This window comes from Pimephales promelas, chromosome 18 (genome assembly GCF_988280905.1).
Source record: "Pimephales promelas chromosome 18, fPimPro1.hap1.1, whole genome shotgun sequence".
In the NCBI taxonomy this organism is placed as follows: Eukaryota; Metazoa; Chordata; class Actinopteri; order Cypriniformes; family Leuciscidae; genus Pimephales; species Pimephales promelas.
The window spans coordinates 26,956,588-26,975,391 of NC_142786.1; the positions used below are offsets into that span (position 1 = coordinate 26,956,588).

The window sequence follows — 18,804 nt, forward strand, 5'->3', positions numbered from 1 at the left end:
GTCACGAACGCTCATCACAGAACAGAGCAAGGCGAGCATTTGTGCTTATAAAACGTAAACTTTTTTATTTCTTTTTTAAGTGACCGATCGTGTCGGTAGATAAGACCCTTATTCATCGTCTGGAATCGTTTAAAGCCCTTTGAAGCTGCCCTGAAACTCTCATTTGGACCGTTTGGTTTCCATTGAAGTCCATTATATGGAGAAAATCCTGGAATGTTTTCATCAAAAACCTTAATTTCTTTTCGACTGAAGAAAGAAAGACATGGACATCTTGGATGACATGGGGGTGAGTATATTATCAGCAAAAGTTGTTATTAAAAGTGAACTACTCCTTTAAACTAATCCCTGTCTGTGAAACCGGGTCATAAAAAATGAGTGGTTTTCGATATCAGCCAGAATCTCTATATCTATGCATCTCTATTCAGATGCAGAATAACGCAGACATAGCCTTATTCTCTCAGTATACGAACTGTTTACACTGGCATGTGTAAAGAATGAGGGTTTGGGTTCTTGCATCTCCAGATGAAAAAAAAAAAAAAAAAAAAAAACTTTCACACCGGTTGCGGAGACATACCCAATTGTCCGTCGTGGCCTGGGGTGTGCATAGCGGGAGTGCTGATATGATAGCGAACTCTTTGAGAGGCCAAGGGGCTGGGCGGGAGGTTAAGCCCCTCCATCTCCCACTCAAACTGGAGGAGCATGGGGTCGAGAGATGGGACATCACACAGTGCTCACTTCACTTTCAATCAAAGCTATGCTCAATCACCCTCAATCACAGCTGGGAGCGCAGAGACAACGGCATTGGATAACACCCTGACTGTGAGCAGAAACACACACATTCACGCTCCAACACAACAGCCATGTTCGCTCTTTTTCCAATGGCAATGCGTTACCGAACAACAGCGTAGGGGAAACGAGTTATAAGTAACATAAGCATGCATGCATGTGATATCGATTAACTGTTGTGCAAAAAGCCGATATTGAAATTATATACTATTTTGTTTAAATAAATTATTTTAAATGCTATACATAATTTTTTTCCTTTTTGGATAATCCTCAGAATAAGGAAGAGAAGATCTGTCACTACTTCAGTTTCATCGTAAATTTAAAAGCTTTCTAACCACTGTCAAAAACACTCACCACAATCACCACTACAGTCATGGTATAGTTTTTCTGCAGATAATCTTAACTTCCGTCAAAAACACACACATACAGGGTCTCCTATGTCATCCACTCAGAAGCACACATAGGCAGATAGAGCATAGTGGTCTAAAGATACGCTGTGGAGAGGGTGCAAGTGAAGAGAAACAGGCCAGCACATGGTAGGAAACAGCGGCAGCAATGAGAGATGAAATAGATGGATTGCTCTAGTTAGCAATCTAAACATGGAAAATGATTTATGATAAAAGGTTTCAAGGAAATGTGGGGCTAAACCGGTGTAATTATATCACTGTGAAAATATTTAGCTTTTATTTTTCAATCTCAAACAAGCGCTCTTATACCCAAACGATAACTACGGGTTGAGTCAGACACTTATGCAGCAGTTTGACCGGAAAATATAAGGGGAGAAATATGAAATACACACTTGACTTTAAACTTCTGAGATAGGCATTTCTGTATGGATTTGAAATGGACTAAGGAAACTTAAAATGTGAGTTTTCAAGATCGGATAAGAGGCAAGATGAACCATATTCCACTTATAACTTAGATGTTTTTAATATGGTTACAGTTTTACAGTAGCACATGGGTTTTAAATTGGTTTTACAGCTATTTCGTATTTGAAAAAATATGTTTTAAAAAGGGTACAAGAACTTTTACAGGGAAAACACTTGTGACCTCTGGCATGACTTGGGCAGGTAATTGCACACACAAACATGAAAACACACTCAGTACTTCAGCTAGAAGCCTATTTTTCTTGGAACATATCTGGCTTTAACCCTGTGAGATTGAGGTTGCCCTAGGGGGTCAAAACAGACCTGTAACAACCACAACGTAAGGAATGGGCATGTTGAAGACCCTTATGAGTTGAAATTCGATAAGGAAGTTAATGGAACTAGACATAATGGAAAAAGACTAATGGAAAAATACATAAATCTTTATTTTCTAATATCAAGATTTCAGGATAAAACTTTAAATGTGTGCAAGTGAATGTGTTTGAGATGCTTTGACTGTCATTCAAGGTTTTTTTAAACCACATTACTGATTTTTCCTAATTTCAATAGTCCTACAATGTAACAAAGTAACTTTGAGTGCAACTCAACCCACTTTGTCAAGGCTAAATTCATGCGCCACTCGTATTCAACCTGTACATCCTCCCAATGAGCCAAATAATGAGAAAGAAACAAACTGCTTACCACAGCTATGCAGACGATCACGATACACAGATCTTCTTGATCTATCTAGCCCAGTGTTGGGTGTAACTAATTACTAAGTAATTAGTTACTGTAATTTAATTACTTTTCCATTGAAAATGTAAAGTAAGGGATTACTCTTCATTTATCTGTAATTAAATTACAGTTACTTCTGGTGTAATTGAGGTAAATACTGTGTATAGATCAATCCGATCTCACAGCGATCCGTATGCATGTTAAGAGGTGTCTAAATATTACGACCGCACTCGTACAAATTCGTAGGAATAATTATAAAATATGTATGAAATAGTGTGAAATGTCATGAGATCAGACATAAAACAATAGTGGGTTTAACATCAAAATGTGTTGTCTGATGTTAAAAAGTATGTTTTTATAATGTAACCTTCTCCACCTTGGTCAGTTTAAGGATAATTCATGCAATTTTATAGTATTTATTTAAAAGAATTAAAATAGATTCATGTCTATCCTTGTATTATTCAGCTGGTTGAGATTGATATGGGATTTTGAAAGTAATTAAAATACTTTTTAAAGAGAGTAATTAGTACAGTATCTAATTACACTGTTGAAGAGGTAATTAGTAACTAGTAATTAATTACTTTTTTAGAGTAACTTTCCCAACACTGATCTAGCCCTATCGACTTACGACTACAGCCCCATTGACTCCCTGTGCCAATGCATTGATGAAGTAAACAGTTGGATGAGCCAAAACTTTCTTCAGTTAAACAAAGACAAAACTGAAGTCATTGCGTTTGGAAACAAAGATGAAGTTCTCAAGGTGAATGCATACCTTGACGCTAGGGGTCTAACAACTAAAAACCAAGTCAGGAATCTCGGTATGTCTCTAGAGTCAGACCTTAGTTTTATTAGATGCTTTGTTTCCATTCAAGACCAAGAAATTTGCTCATGCTTTCATCACCAGCAGGGTGGATTACTGTAATGGACTCCTCACTGGCCTTCCTAAAAAGACCATAAGACAGTTGTAGCTCGTACAGATTCAGAACGCTGCTGCCAGGATTCTGAGCAGAACCAGAAAATATGAACATATCCCACCAGTCCTCGGGACTTTACACTGCCTCCTAGTTACATTTATTGATTTTAAAGTATTATAAATCATTCAATGGGTTAGGACCTCAATAAATTGCAGATATGCTCACTGAATATAAACCCAACAGATCACTCAGATCCTTAGGATCACATCAGCTAGAAATATCACATCAGCTAAAAGCATGGCAGCTGGAACCAGAGATCAGATGTGCTCCTACAGTAGTCACATTCAAATCCAGACTCGAAACACATCTGTTTAGCTGTGCATTTACTGAATGAGCACTGTGCCACTGTTCGTCCGTGTTTGTACAGCATTTTATTTGTATTCAAAACTGTTTTAATTATTCTTATTTATTTTGATTATTTTAATTTCCTCTACGTAAAGCACTTTGAATTACCATTGTGTATGAAATGTGCTATGTAAATAAACTCAGATTTTCTGCGTTCTCTTGTCTGCATATTTACAATCTTTTTAGTCTTTAGCCACTAGCCACATGAACAATACAAATTCAAAACCATTGTGACTAAAAGTTTGCTAAGCAGTATTTTCCCAAGCAAGCAGGTGACTCTTGTAAGCGCATCCATGGCAGAATGGTGGGAGTTTAACCCATTAAAATAAGCAATGCTGCATGTCACTGGATGTGCAAAATCAGTTTTTTTAAAATACATTCATGTGATGAAATTGTCAAATAAATCAATAGACCCTTTTCACATTTCCAGGTTTCTCTAAAGCGGAAGTCGTCATAGTTGGGTAAAATTCCATAACGGTTAATGAGAGAATACATTAAATATATTTTTTGTGTTCTCATTTGCTCAAATAGCAAAAGAAAAACTCTAAAATAGTGTTTTTCACAACTTTCAAAAAGCGGAAAAAAATACAGAGATTGATAAAAGCAGTCAGAAGAGAGAAAGACGTGAACTTTCCCGTCACTCCCATATCCACTGTATTAGAAACATACATAGTGCCACTTGTATAGTGTTATAATATACATACATATTCTCAAAAATGAAAATATCAAAAACGCTGCAAGACTTATGATTCCGATGACCGTTAAAACGAGTCATCATGGTCCATGAAAAGGTACTTTAACAGTGAAAATACATATCCCTAAAATTCCTGCATGACAAAACATCACCCTGGCTCAGATTTGTCATCAGCTCCCTCAACTTGTTAAATTGGAAACAGATAGATCCATGTTGGGAACAGAGTATTAAAGCCAGCAAAGCTTGAAATACGTCAGAACATATGTGAACTCAGTTTGAGTCATGATATTTCAATCCTCAGAGACTAGCACAAACACCACAAGCATATTGGGAAAGAATTAAGGACAGATTTCACAAAACTCGACGCCTAAGCCGACATCACAAATTGTTTGTTCCAGTCAGTGTTTACAGACAAGGCAACTTGGCAGAAGACCCAGTTTTTCCAAGCATGAAAGTCACAGGTTCTCCGTGAGAAAAACAAGTACACGTGCACACAAAAACGGCTCGACTAAAACTGTAGATGAGGACTAATGAGATCTTTTAAAGCAGTGAAAACATCCTTCTCGTGGCTCAGGGAGACGCTCAGCACGGCCTCCTCGGAACAAGCTGAACAGATGACAGTTATTCCTCTCAGCGTTGTGCTCATTCCACAAAATCGAGCCAGATGTCTCCAGGCTGAGAAGCAGGTGGGCCAGGGCTGCTGCGCCACCCCGTGCTGGCACTGCTTCAAACCTGCTGGGTATAACCTTTAATTTGCATGCTTTTTCCTGGCATGTGGGCAAGGGGTGCCATCTGCCCGGGCCACGAGAGGACCCCGCCGTGTGTGTGTCAGTGTGTTTATGCAGGGGCTGGACGGATGAGCATTGGAGCAACCCAGATTGCAGCACAAGGCCGTACTGGTGGCCTGTCAGCTCTGCCCAGCAGAAGCCTCCTCCCGGGCCCATATGGTCCGTCCATGCGGACGCCCGCTCATCACACACAAGCACGCACGCAGGGATGCGCGAATATATAAATGCACGTGCCTCGGTGCTCATACGCTGAAGCTCAAATTAACAGTCTTGACCTTACAGCATGGCAAAGGCCTGGCTATTTAATATCACAGCATACTCAGAGAGTAAGACAAATAATTAAAAAAAAAAAAAGACTGCACCGCTTTGGAATATTTTATTCTGAGAGGTCAATTGTGCTGAAATTAAACTGCTACTGAACCTTTAGGGCCTTTTACCATGTTACAACAGTAAAATAAATCAACAAAAATTTGTTTCAGCTGTACAGCAGATCTGGAAAATAATAGTCATAGTCCAGCTTAAGGAAGTTCAGTGATGGTTCACTTTGAGACAGCGAGACAAGTGCAGTCAGATTGAATGACTCTAACGAGTCGATTCTTTTTAGTGAATCAACAACCTACAACATGACGAGTTGAGTTGGATTCCATAGCGAATGATTCGAATGAGTTGGTTCTTTTTACTGAATCAACAACATACAGCACAGCAATTAATTAATAAATCTAATAAAGACTGGAATGGCGTTAATAAGTCTTACACAAACAGCTTTTGCAAGAAATTTTTATAGATTTAGCCTATTTATTACTGAAACTATTTCATCATTTAGCAAGAGTTGCATTTCTTTCTCTCCAAATATCACCATATAACTGTTTAGGGTCGGTAAGAGTTTTTGAAAGAGGCCTCTTATGCTCAACGAGACACCATTTATTTAATCAAAAATGTAGTAAAAAATGAAATATTGAGAAATATTACGTTATAAGATCCAATTTAAAATAACTACTTTCTAAGTGACACAGCTAAATTTTCCACAGCCATTACTCTTCAGTCGCACGATCCTTCAAAAATAAATCTTCTAAGCTGATTTGCTGCTCAATTAACAGTTCTTATTATTATCAATGTGTAAAACAGTTGTGTTGCTTAATATTTTTGTGGAAAACATGATACCCTTTATATCAAGATTAGAAATGAATAAAAAGAACAGCATTTATTTGATAAAGAAATCTTATGACATTTTAGCCTTCTTTACTGTCACGTTTGATCAGTTTAATGCATCCTTTCTGGATTTTAATGTCTTCAACAAAAACAGCTTTCTCAAATATCCATTTCATGTAAGTTTCCAATAGATGAAAATATCACTACAAAAAAAGGGGGAGGGGGGTTAAGGGGGGATGATCTGTTCATAAGCACATTTGCTAGGTGTCAGTCTGAGTAACCACCATTGTGAATATGTTTAAAATCTATCAAGCTGGTGATAGCCTGACGCATTTATTCACACGGATCACTCTGCACTACCACACAAGGCCAACAATATTTCACCCCAACTCCATCCTCACCTCACAGATATGTCTTAGAGCTACAGAGCTTTCATATGGTACCAGACAGCATTAATCAAACTCAGAACAAACCCATAGGTCAACCACATGCAAACCCAAAACCATATAATAGCTTCCATTTCTTCAAAAGTAAAGTAAAAAGTTTATACACAGAAGAAATAGCAAAGCTTACCTGAAACTAAATGAATTGATGATATTTTCAGGGTAGCAAACATTGTTAAAACGTTGTAACCGGTGTATAAAACAGAAAATGGAGGGAAGCTTTTCAGCAGATATGAATGCCTCTGTCTGGTTACAGGGGCCTTGCTTTGTTATTTGCCCGAAAGTCTTGTTTGCCCTCTCTCAATGAAGTGGATCTTACTGCTGACAATCTCTGTCATCAATCTCTTGGTTTACTTGTCATTTAGCAGACGCTTTTATCTCAAGTGACTTCCAGTACAATATGGTTGTATTCATTGTCAAACCATTAGCATTGATGATATGTGATGAAATGCAGATTTAATAGGTGTAAACTGCACTGCTGTCAGGCTTGAAAGGCATGTTGTTTTGTAGTGAAACATACAGAAAGCGGCACTTGGGCATAGTGCCACTGCTCCAGGTGGGGAGGCAGATAATCGCTAAGGTGATTCCATAACAAACCCGCCCTAATTTCTGACTCCAAATGTACATTTCACTCATTCAAATTAGTTTGTTTTCCACATGTGGCCTACTTCTGGTAAACGAGCCAAACTCAAACAATTCTGTATTCATTATGGAATTGCTTCACACACACATTAAACCTTGAATAATATTATTGTTTACATCCATTTCCATTGCCATTTTGTGACGTATTGTGACCATTTCTGAGATAGAAACTACTGACATTTATCCAAATTACCGTAAGTAATCCAATCTTATAAGGGCATAGTCAAAACAGGGGAACAATCAAATATCTTTTTTTTTCTTTTACAGTAACACCAATCCTTAATACAACATTTCAGTTGGAACTGAAAAAAAAAAACTAAGAAACTAAAAAAACTAAAAAAAAATTAAGATTTACTACGGAATTCATTATGAAAAACATTTGACATCTAATGAACTTCATATCTTGACAGAATAATGAACAAAAATATATTCAAAACACTTTATAATAACTTGTTACTCGTACACAAAAATCCAATAGTTTAACTAGGGCTGTGCAAAGATTAATTGTGATTAATCACAACCAAAATAAAAGTTTGTGTTTACATAATGTGTGTGATGTGTATAATTATTTTGTATATAAATATATGCATGCATACAGAATTATTTGCACGTAAATACTGTATAAATACTGTTTACATATACTGTGTGTGTATATATATATATATATATATATATACATATATAAATCTATTATAAATATAAATATTTCATATATGAATAACACATTTTCTTACATGCACGTGTGTGTGTTTATACAAAAATAATTATACACAGCACACACAAATATATTAGGTAAACACAAACTTTTATTTTTGGATTGCGATTAATCGCAATTAATCTTTGCACAGCCCTAAATTTAACAGATTTAAATGTAGCAGTTATTGAACACGGAAGTAAACTCTCTCTAGACAAGATCTACCTTAGCCATTTAGCCTACTAACATATCGACAGGCGAATAGCCACACTTTTATGAGGTTTACTATACTAGATTTACTATTTAGGCCTATAAATAAATTAAAATATACTAAGGTAACGTAACGTTACGTAAATTACCGAAAGATTAACGAGGGACGTCTGCGTGAAGATTATTATTCGTACACAGTCATTTCTGGGTGCACAATAGGTTATATACACAGTTTTGGTTCAATGACAGCTAGATCAGACGCATAGAGAAATTTGTGCCTTACTTTGTCAGACGATGAATGTCTTGCAGTTGTTCACCCTGGTCCAGCAAACAATCCCACACGCGTGCGAGCTAACTTACTTATATAGCCTAGAGGACGAACTAATAAGACGACTTGAAGCTAACGTTACTAAAGTGAGCACCGCGTCATGTGGGTCAAAACCGTCGTGACACGTCGAGTATTATTTTATTTATTATTTATTTATTTCATATTGAGGTAAAAACACTAAAAACTTCACAAATTGTGCACCTGACATCATACGACTATTTAGTTAAATTTGATTACTGCAAAGACACAATGGGAATGTCATCCACCGTCTAAACATGCATTAAGAAAGTATATATCTAATATTTATTCTAAATATTAAACACAAAACAGAATTTTAAATCTGATTCAACACAATTAATCTTAAAATATCAACAATCAATTCATTCCACAGTAGCCTATCACACAACACATCATAGGCTACTGTGTAATTCACTCGAAGCCACAAAAAATTAATTTAAAATTTTTTTTTAAAAAGACTTTTATTTGGCTTTCCAACAAGAAAATTGCACTGATTTTTGCAAACAACAGTGTCAAGTTCAAATCTTCCCCATTCTTTTCCTTTCTTTTCTCCTCAGAGACCACAAAAGGGAAAAGAAGAAAAATAGAAAGAGAAAAAAAGACAGAAACTGAGACAGGGACCTGCTGTGCAGTGCATCACAGCGCCTCATCATTGGGCTAATTATGATGAGTATTCTCCCTGCAGGCGCGTGGCTGTGGAAATGTACAGGCTTTGTTCTCCCACATCCTGATGGAGCTGATGGGGCATAACGCGGTGTAGATGAGCAGCCCCCCAAATGTGTCCCGCCACCAGGCTCCCCACACGCAGAGAGAGAGAATCTCTCTCTCACACACACACACATACACACACACAGATTTAACCCTCAGCAGAATATTGCACACAATAAACTGCACCCAAACAATGTGTCAAACCCAAAGCCACAGCCATAAATGCAAACATCGCAATACAGGTAAGCAAATCAATTGTGTCCATAGGCCTATAGCCAAAGAGATTGAAGACTGTGGAGGAATGCAAGTCAGGTTTAGCGGCATTTTTGTTGTTTTCTGGAATATTGTTCATTGTACAGTAAATCATGGCTAACTAGCAATGCCGCCCAATTCCATTTAAAAAAGAAGACAGTCTGTTTCCTTTTGCCATAGAATAGGACAGGTGAGCAGTGCTTCTCAAGCCTCACACATGCACTTATGCACTCACAGATATGTAAATGATTTAACTGAAACCTTTAGTGTGTGTTAAGAGTGTTAGTGAGAGTAACAGGTGCTGGAGAAGCGTACGCCCTCGTCTGAACTCCGTGAGATGTTTTGTCTCCAAATTAAATTTGGACTGTTTTGTCACCACTGAACACAGATTTTCCATATCATTTACCATATTGTGCTATCCAAAAGCTACATGACCGGGCTAATCTCTCCTTCAGTTAACAATCTGAATATTGTGTAGGACAAATATCAAGTGATATCAATGAGCAATTGTTGGCCTATCAAAGGCCCATATGCTTCAAATCAACTCCAGGTGTAAAAATGGCCCAAGCTTAAGAGCTTACTTACTTCACCCACTCCTGACAATACAGAGCCCGGTCAGCCTTTGTCCGGGAGCCACATTGAGTCAATGGCTTCCTCATAATGACAGAACCAAAGGCACATTCAAGTGCAACACAGTGAAGTTAAGTTTCTCTTTCAGGACTCAATGGAAACAGAGTCCCGACTGGCTCGTGATGGACTACGGCTGCCATTTAGGCAGGCATGCACGCAATGGGAGAGAGAGAGGATTAGGGTGCTTGTGAATGGGATAGACAGCTCTTTGAGTGGGCAGTGAGTGCATGTGTGTGTGTGTGTGTGTTTAGGGGCCCCAGGCACTCCGTAAGTCTTTGTGGCAGCTGCCCTCGCGCAGAATCGCGCTTCCAGCTCCTCCTCACCACACTCGGCTCCTTCTGCCAGGTCCCCTCATTCTGGCCACACCGTTAGGCTGATTGTTTACAGCTCTCTTCAAAGCCCAGTGAATAAATGCCCATTTTCTCTCGTCCTCCCCTGCTGCTGAGACTATCAAAGCTCTGGAAGTGGCCCGCAAAGGCGCAATTTGATTTGGCAAAGAGCCGTGTACACTCACCTCCCCCAAATGCATGCAAGCACACAACAGCGCTGATGCCCAACTTTTACTCGATTCCATCTTTTTTCAGGCGTATGTTTAAGCATTGTTCAGACCTGTTTGGCACTTGCTTTTGAAGCCTGTGTGAGGCCAATTTGATTCAAAAGCTAATGCTTTTAACTTGAGCTGTCAAATTAATTTGGCGTGATTCATTATTTTAAAAATGCAATTCAATCATCAAATACCACCATCATGTTATTGTGAGTTTGAAGTCGGTGCCCTTCTAGATGGTGCTAAAGGAAATGCACACAGCCATATCACATATACTTGCAAAGCTTTTAAAGGGACGTTGAATTAACTTTTATTTTTATATTTTCAGTTCATTTTGATGACACTTATTTCGATAGTCCACTTTACATGCAGTTATGCATGTCAACTAACTCTCATTGGAGTATTAGACTGTCTGCTTAATATCTGCTCACAATTTATATTGTTGGTCCTCCAACAGACTTTCGAAGTAACTTTGCAAATACATGTCAACTTATTCTATAATTCTAAGCTAATAGTCTACTAATTCTCTACTCAGAGTTAGTTGTCATAGTTGCAAAGTTACTTATAGTTAGAATAATATCTAAAGTGGACCATCGAAATTCGAAATTTAGTGAAATTTAGTTTAAGTTTTAGTCATTTTAGGTGTTCTTACGACATTTTTAATAGACTCTAAAAATGGATCAACTATTGACAAACCCCATAAATTTTTGTTAACTAAAAATTAATTTTAAATTACATTTTTAACCCAAAGTTTTGTCCATAGTTTTACCCAAAATTGGGTTAAAACCACCCAGCATTTTTATATTTGAGTTTTAATCATCTCTTCAACCTTTCTAATTCCCATTTTATTTCAGCTTTTTTTTTTCATTAACCAAAAAAAAAAATCATTTTAATAGTTTTAGATTTTCATTAAGGTTAACAACACTGGCCCATAAAAAGTACTTTCATTTATTGGATGTAACGTATTTTTAATTAGTTAACATGTGAAGAACAGTAGTCCCATTGATTGCATTTATTAAACAATAGCAATTTTCTGTCATCATATCTGTAATTAAATCACAGATGTGTAATTCTGTCAAATCTGTATTTTGTTTTTTAATTTACCTTCGCATCATCCTCTTTTTTCCAGGCATTACTCTACATTAGTTTGTCCAAATTGCACTTATTCATCAACCCTTTTAAGACTCTCAAGCTGAAGTAACAGGAGTTGGCAGAATTGTTTTATTTCCCCTGCACATCCCAAGGCTTCTAAAGTGTCTTTGTGTGTGCGAACCTCTTATGAATGCCCATAATCCAGTTTTACTGCGAGAGGCAATTCTGCCCCTCAAAGTAACAACATTAACTGAGATGAATAGAACATCAATGGCGCAAAGAAAATTTGTGGCCCCTATTCAATTGGAATTGCTATGCAGTTTCAATTGGGTAAACATAGATTTCATTTTCCTCTCTTCTCTCTCCTCTCCATTTCTGTTTTAACAAAGAGGCCTGGAGATGTTTAAATGGAAATAAATGCAACATGACAGAAACAAATTCGGCAAACATTACATATGAAGCAGGTGCATTGGTGATGAAAATGCAGTGAAGGGGAAGGAATGAGGATGGAAGTGGCTCCAGTGGGATTTTGATCATATTGGAGCTGAGATCTTTCATATGATGCTGTGATGATGAGACTCGGGCATCTGTGTATTTGACGGATACATCTATCTATCTGTATTCAGGTGAACACTCATCTTCAGAAAAAAGCTGGCTGTGAGTGTCAGCCAATTCACATGTGGAATTTGCTGCAGCTGAAACAAACATTTACAAAATCAAGTGACGTTTTATGATATTCCATTTGAAGTCGCATTTACCTACAAATAACGCACAGTTGTGTTCGGTGAAAAGTTTTCATGCTATCAAACCGTCCATGTTAAAAGAGGAAGAAAATAAGCTAACATTTACATTAGGTCAAAAAGTGTGTATGTCTATGTACTGTTGCTGCTGATTCATTAATTAGATACCACTGAATTTCATTGCATTGCATTTTTCATTACAGCTAGCAAATCTCCCATGAGTCATTATGGTCTTTCTCTTAATATTGAATTACTCTTATCTGAATAATTAAAAACAGATATGCAGTTATTAAAAAACTACAATAATACATTCCTGTGCCACAGATGCAAATGCACATTTATAAAATGCATAATCATGTCTGTTCTTAGGGCAGTAAATGATCCACACTAATACATTTTCGTTTCAAAAACAGAGACCTTTTGCAACGTTTGCACCTCCCGTCCAAACTAAAAAGGAAAAAACGAAGACCTAAAACGGAGAAGTTTAGAAACGCCGTAGCTCTGTTTTACATTTTGAATTTCCGGAGGGCGTTTTAGTGTAGACGGGACAAAACGGAGAAGTTTAGAAACGATGACGCAGAAGCTGACGCTCGGCTCTATGAATGGGTGTCATCAGTCATGACGTATCCTTCCCTGATTCGTCAGCCACCGTTTACATCGCCACGCGCATGCCTAGTGTTGGTGAATGGTCACGTGATCCGCTTTTTCATTCGTTTTAATGTGGACGGAGATCAATTCTAATACGCAGATAAAACCCTGGTGTGGACGGAGATCGTATTCGTTTTAATTCTCCGTTTTTAAACGAAAACGCTGTAGTGTGGAAGGGGCCTCAGCTTTCTTTGATAAACAATATGATTAAAAAAAATGAATGGATTGGTCATGTTGCGGAACCTTTTGAGTACAGTACCTTCAAGGCATGGTCCTGATGACACATTCCAAGCTTTGTAAAGAGACCCCAACATGCATAAATACAGCCTTTTACGCCAAATTTCAAAATGGCCGACGTCCAAAATGGCTGATATGGAAAAATTGTATACACTCTAAAAAATTCTGCTGGGTTGTTTTAACTCCACTTTGGGTCAAATATGGACAAACCCAGCCATTTGGTTACATTTTTGTAATTACATTTTTAACCCAAAGTTTGGGTTTGTCCATATTTGACCCAAAGTTGCGTTAAAACAACCCAGCATTTTTAGAGCGTATCATGAAATCAAAAAGTTGAATGATTTTTGGACAAACGATTCAGAAGCAAAAATAGCCTTGTTTAAAACAAAATAGCCATTGCTTCCCTGACCAGTAGGTGGTGTTGTGCCAAAATGCTGCATGTAACCTTAGGTCATGCTTGTGATGACGTACCAAGACTCGTCTTGATATGCTAAAGTGTTGGGAAAATATAGCCTTCGTCGTAGGTTTCGATAGGTTTATCAAAATCTTTTTGCCAGCATGGTCTGAAAGTGATGTGAACCAATTGTGGTTGAAAATTGGACAAACCCTCTAGGACGAGTTTGGAAAAGTCGTTTTTTTTTTTTGGGAAACCAAAACTTTTGAACCAATTACTTAATTACTTAAGCCAGGTAATCAGAGGGAAAATAATTTCGTTTCTGGCCCCGAGAAAAGACTATCAGCATAAATTGTTGGCAGCAGTTGGTGGCGCTAGAGGGATTGAGCTAGAAACTCCAAAATCGCTGTGGTTAATATCCAGACTGTCCTCTATCTGTGTGCCAAATTTCACAACTTTTTACCATGTGGTTCTGGGCTGCCATAGACTAGAAGACTAATGTGCCTTCACACCTTCAATGCTTGGCCCCTAATTACCATGACTTAATGAATGAATATGTATAAAAGTTATGACTACCACATACCTGACTTTAAAGCTCTCTGTAAATAAGTTGTAAATGCAGGAGGTTGTGTGTATGTTAACTTATGATGCATAGAGAAGGAGGGATCTGACCTCATGACCTGCCGGTTGGGTGACTCAGGAGGCAAATATGCAGAGATGCGAGTCGGTACCAGTGTGTGTAAAGGCCTGTGATCTGTCTCTCCCACATGCGGCATGTCTCCAGGGAGCAGAGGAAGGAAACCTTCGCTTGGGTACCTCCAGACTCCCATAAGACCCATGAGGTGTGAGTTCAACCTGCAGCGCTCTAGCCACAAGCTTCTAATGGCGCACAGGTGGCAAGGCACTTTCTCCCCCTTCTCACACTCAAGCAAGCAAAAATAATGAAATCTTCAAGAAATATAGCAGGTTAAATTCCGGTTAATGGGATAGTTCACCCAAAAATAAAAATGATCATGTACAGTACCAACCCGGTCTCATCCCAAGACGTCATATAACTGACGTTTTGGGACGTCTTTTGACCATACGTCAATATTCACCTTTTTAGGGCCCCCTTTAACGTCGGTAGATGAGGTTATGGGATCCTAACTCTACCCCAGACCTAAACCTAACCCGTCACCTAACCGACGTTAAAGGTAAAGCGTCAGTTGTATGACAGCCCGGGATCGCCATCTACCGACGTTTAAGGGGGCCCTAAAAAGGCGGATATTGACGTATGGTCAAAAGACGTCCCAAGACGTCAGTTATATGACTTTTTGGGATGAGACTGTGTTAACAATACAACCATACAGTTTTTGTCCAAACTGTTAATCAATGTCCAAAGTTGTCTTAGACCCAACTGACTGTCTTTGTATATAGGCAAAACTGTTATGATCTTCTGTGTTATGCTGAATAAACTCATTCAGAAAGTCATTTTAGTTCAAACAATCCGTTTGAACTCCATGTATTTACCACATAAAATAATTTTGGCTTTTCTCAGTTTGTAAGCACACACAAACAAACATCTAGGATAAGAGTTCAACACCTATTCAAACTTTGCCCGTTTACTTCTGCGAATTTCATTTCAGTTGCATTCTACATTCAGTTTACGTGTTAATAATGTTTGATCCCATCTCAGCCATAAACAAATCAGCACGAATCAAAATGATTGTGATAATAAACATAACAGAGCTGATTGTCTCTTGCTTCCTCCAGATATCATTGGTGCTCATTAGAATCTAAATGTAGCGAGCTGAATGGGCCCATGAGGAGCCATGTGTGCCAGTGTTAGGACTACATCGCGCCAGCGTTATTGGTCAGGTCTGGTCGTGAGACTGTGATTAGGGCCACAGGTGTGCCATTCTCATTCCCATCATTAAGTAGGGCTTGGCACTGATAGGTGCTCGCTTTGGCCACACAATAGCTGCCGCAGCTGTCAAGGCATATTATCTGTGCAGCTTTTCCATCTCTGGTCTTCAGCTTGTATCATAAAACACACTGTAGTTATACTACACTGGACAACCGGCTCTGCCTCCCTCGGGAGAACCATGTCAAGACACACACACAGGAGGGACACGGTCCCTGTTGGAAGAGGAGAAGACTTGTCAACAGTTGGCTATTTTCTCATGATCTGCATTCCTCAGTGTAAACAATGAGAGAGAGAGAGAGAGAGAGAGAGAGAGAGAGAGAGAGTCTTGATGCAGTCTTGTAGGGAGACCGGGGCTGTTGATGTCATTTGGGCTACAGTATGTCAGTAATTATAAGGTTTTAATTAAAAAAAAATGAAATTTTCAATAGCAGTGATTCTGTATTAGTTCAAATGTCTCACTTCAATTTCATCCTTCAAACAAAATGTTCAAAAATTCAATAGAATTAGAAATAGAAGTTTGGGTCCGGTGAGTTTTTTCAGTAATACTGATTTTAAAAGAAATCTGTTTTGCTCACCAAGGCTGCATTCATTTTACTAAAATTACTGTAATATTGTAATATCAAAACAACTATTTTCTATTTTAATGTAATGTATTATCAAATGTATTTTCTTCCTGTGATGCCAAAGCTTACTCAAGTCTTCAGTGTCACATGATCCATCAAAAATCATTCTAATATGCTGATTTGGAGCTCAATAAACATTTTTTTTTTCAAGATTATTAGTTCAAGAACAGTGTTTATTTTAAATAGAATTGTTTTGTAACATTAAAAATGTATTTGACATTTTTCATCTTTGCTGTATAACCAGCCTGATCTCACGGGAATTCGTACGATTTTTACAAGGTGGCTAATTCGTAACAATCCATACGACCTCACTCGTACGAATTAGGACGATTTAGCTAAATCGTACATATTTTACGAATTGGCCAATTCGTATGAATTCGTATGAATGACCTACCCCTTACCCCGCCCCTAAACATACCCATCATGTGACGTGGGTTTAGACAAATCGTACAAATTCGTAAGAGTGAGGTCGTACGAATTAGCCACTTTTTAATCATTCGTCGAATTCGTACGAATTGGTCATGAGATAGGGTAGGTACCTTAATTCTAAATACAACCCTCACAAAAAAAGAAAATTAAAAAAATAAATAAAAATAAGCAGTTTTTGTAGGCTACATTATAAGTGGTTTCCATTTGATTCCCACAACATAGGGTTTACCAGGACCAAACACACACACACACAACAACACAAGCACACTCATAGTTGTGTGTTTTGCTAGGAATATTTGAGAGTCAAATGGCAAAATATAAAAGCTGTTTTTTCTAATGGCAGGATGAGACACCTGTTCAAACTGTCAACACACAAATCCTATGTGAAATCCAAGCACAATATACTCTTTGGGTTATTATTCTCTTAAGGTTTTGTGGAGCTTGAATGTTAAGACATTTTAAAATATGTACATTTTTCTGTTTAATAATTCAGTGGTTACTTCGATTTTTTGTTTTGCTTTTTAATCAAAAATTGAAAGAGAAAATGCAGATTAAAAGCATTTTCACAAGTGGTTTCAGATCCCGAACTGAACAAATTGAAAATAAAACCATAATGCAACGTCCTGGGACAGACTGAATAAAGTCTTGACGTTTGGCTCGGCTCAGACCTGAGTCAACTTCACATGGGATCTCATGAATGGTCTCTGTTGTGTTCAATCTCCCACCAATCTGTCCCACTATAACATCACAATGCACTAAACATCTAGAATGACCATTGAAAAGAAAAAGCAAAGAAATCATAGGATGAAAGACATCCCTTCATAATTCGAGCCATTCTTTGAGAGAATATCTCTGGCGTTGACCCCTACCGACCCGCAGGCCATGCCGGGGTCCCTCGCTGGTCTTGTTGTAGGGAGGGACGGCAGCATCTGTGTGGAAGAGTGGCGGTTGGTCTCTCCTGCCCTTGGGGGACAGCGGTGGACCTCAGAGAGAGAAGAGCGGCGGTGGACGTGTTTAGCGCCTTTAATTGCATACTCCACCCTGTGCCCTTGTTACGGGGCAGTGCCCTTGCTTTCATGCTGAGGGCAGTTCTCATGGCCCCTGCTCGGTTCCCATCTCTCCCCAGGGGCCCCACACAGACCTCACTGTTCATGGCAGACAGGAGACCTTCAGCCAGGTGAAACAAAGACGGCCGGCTTCAGGCAAAAAGAGCTAGGGAGGGGTATAGGGCTGGTTTATGCAGTGGTATATACGCGTGTAGGCTTTACAGGGAAATTGATAGACCGTTCCTCCTCATCTTTTGCCACTGCTGCCAAACTGAAGCCACTGATATTACAGGTCCTTTTTAATTTCAGCATTAACAATGATAGCTACATTCTGGGTTACACTTTGTTTTATGGTGTCATTGTTATAGTGTAATTATACATTTAAGTACCGAGTAATATTAATTAACTATATGTACTAAAGGTTAGGGTAAGATTAGGGTTTGGTTGAGGGCTAGTTGCATGCAATTATGCATAATTATTACTATGGTAAGTACATAGCATATGTAACAAGGACACTGTTAAATAAACTGTTACCACATTATGAAAGATCTGTTGATGGATGCATACATACATGCATATATACATATACATAAATATGTGTGTATATATACTGTATATAATATATATATATATATATATATATATATATATATATATATATATACACACACACACACAAACAGTATAGGACTTTAAACCGAAAAAATGTCTGTTTTTCAAAAAAAAAAAAAAAAACAGTTGCTAAAAAAAATTATAAAGGAGGCCCAACTAAAATAAAAAAATATATAAATCAAAAATCAAAATATCAACTCTAGAAGAAAGTCCAACTCGCACTCTCACAATAAACGTAACATTATTTCTTAAAGAAACATTGAAACAATAA

The 18,804-nt window shown here is 38.0% G+C and overlaps 1 protein-coding gene across 3 annotated transcripts in view; it reads right to left on the reverse strand.

Moving 5' to 3' along the window:
• Window positions 1–8,711, reverse strand: part of runx1t1 (RUNX1 partner transcriptional co-repressor 1) — a 137,166-nt gene extending 128,455 nt beyond the window's left edge. For 2 of the 3 annotated variants that reach the window (XM_089123279.1, XM_089123277.1), the window contains exon 1: window positions 8,610–8,709. The gene's annotated coding sequence lies outside the window, so the exon portion shown is untranslated. Of the gene's footprint in view, window positions 1–8,609 lie in introns of all 3 variants that reach the window. The other variant, XM_089123278.1, reaches the window with a different exon arrangement.
• Window positions 8,712–18,804: the final 10,093 nt, after the last annotated feature.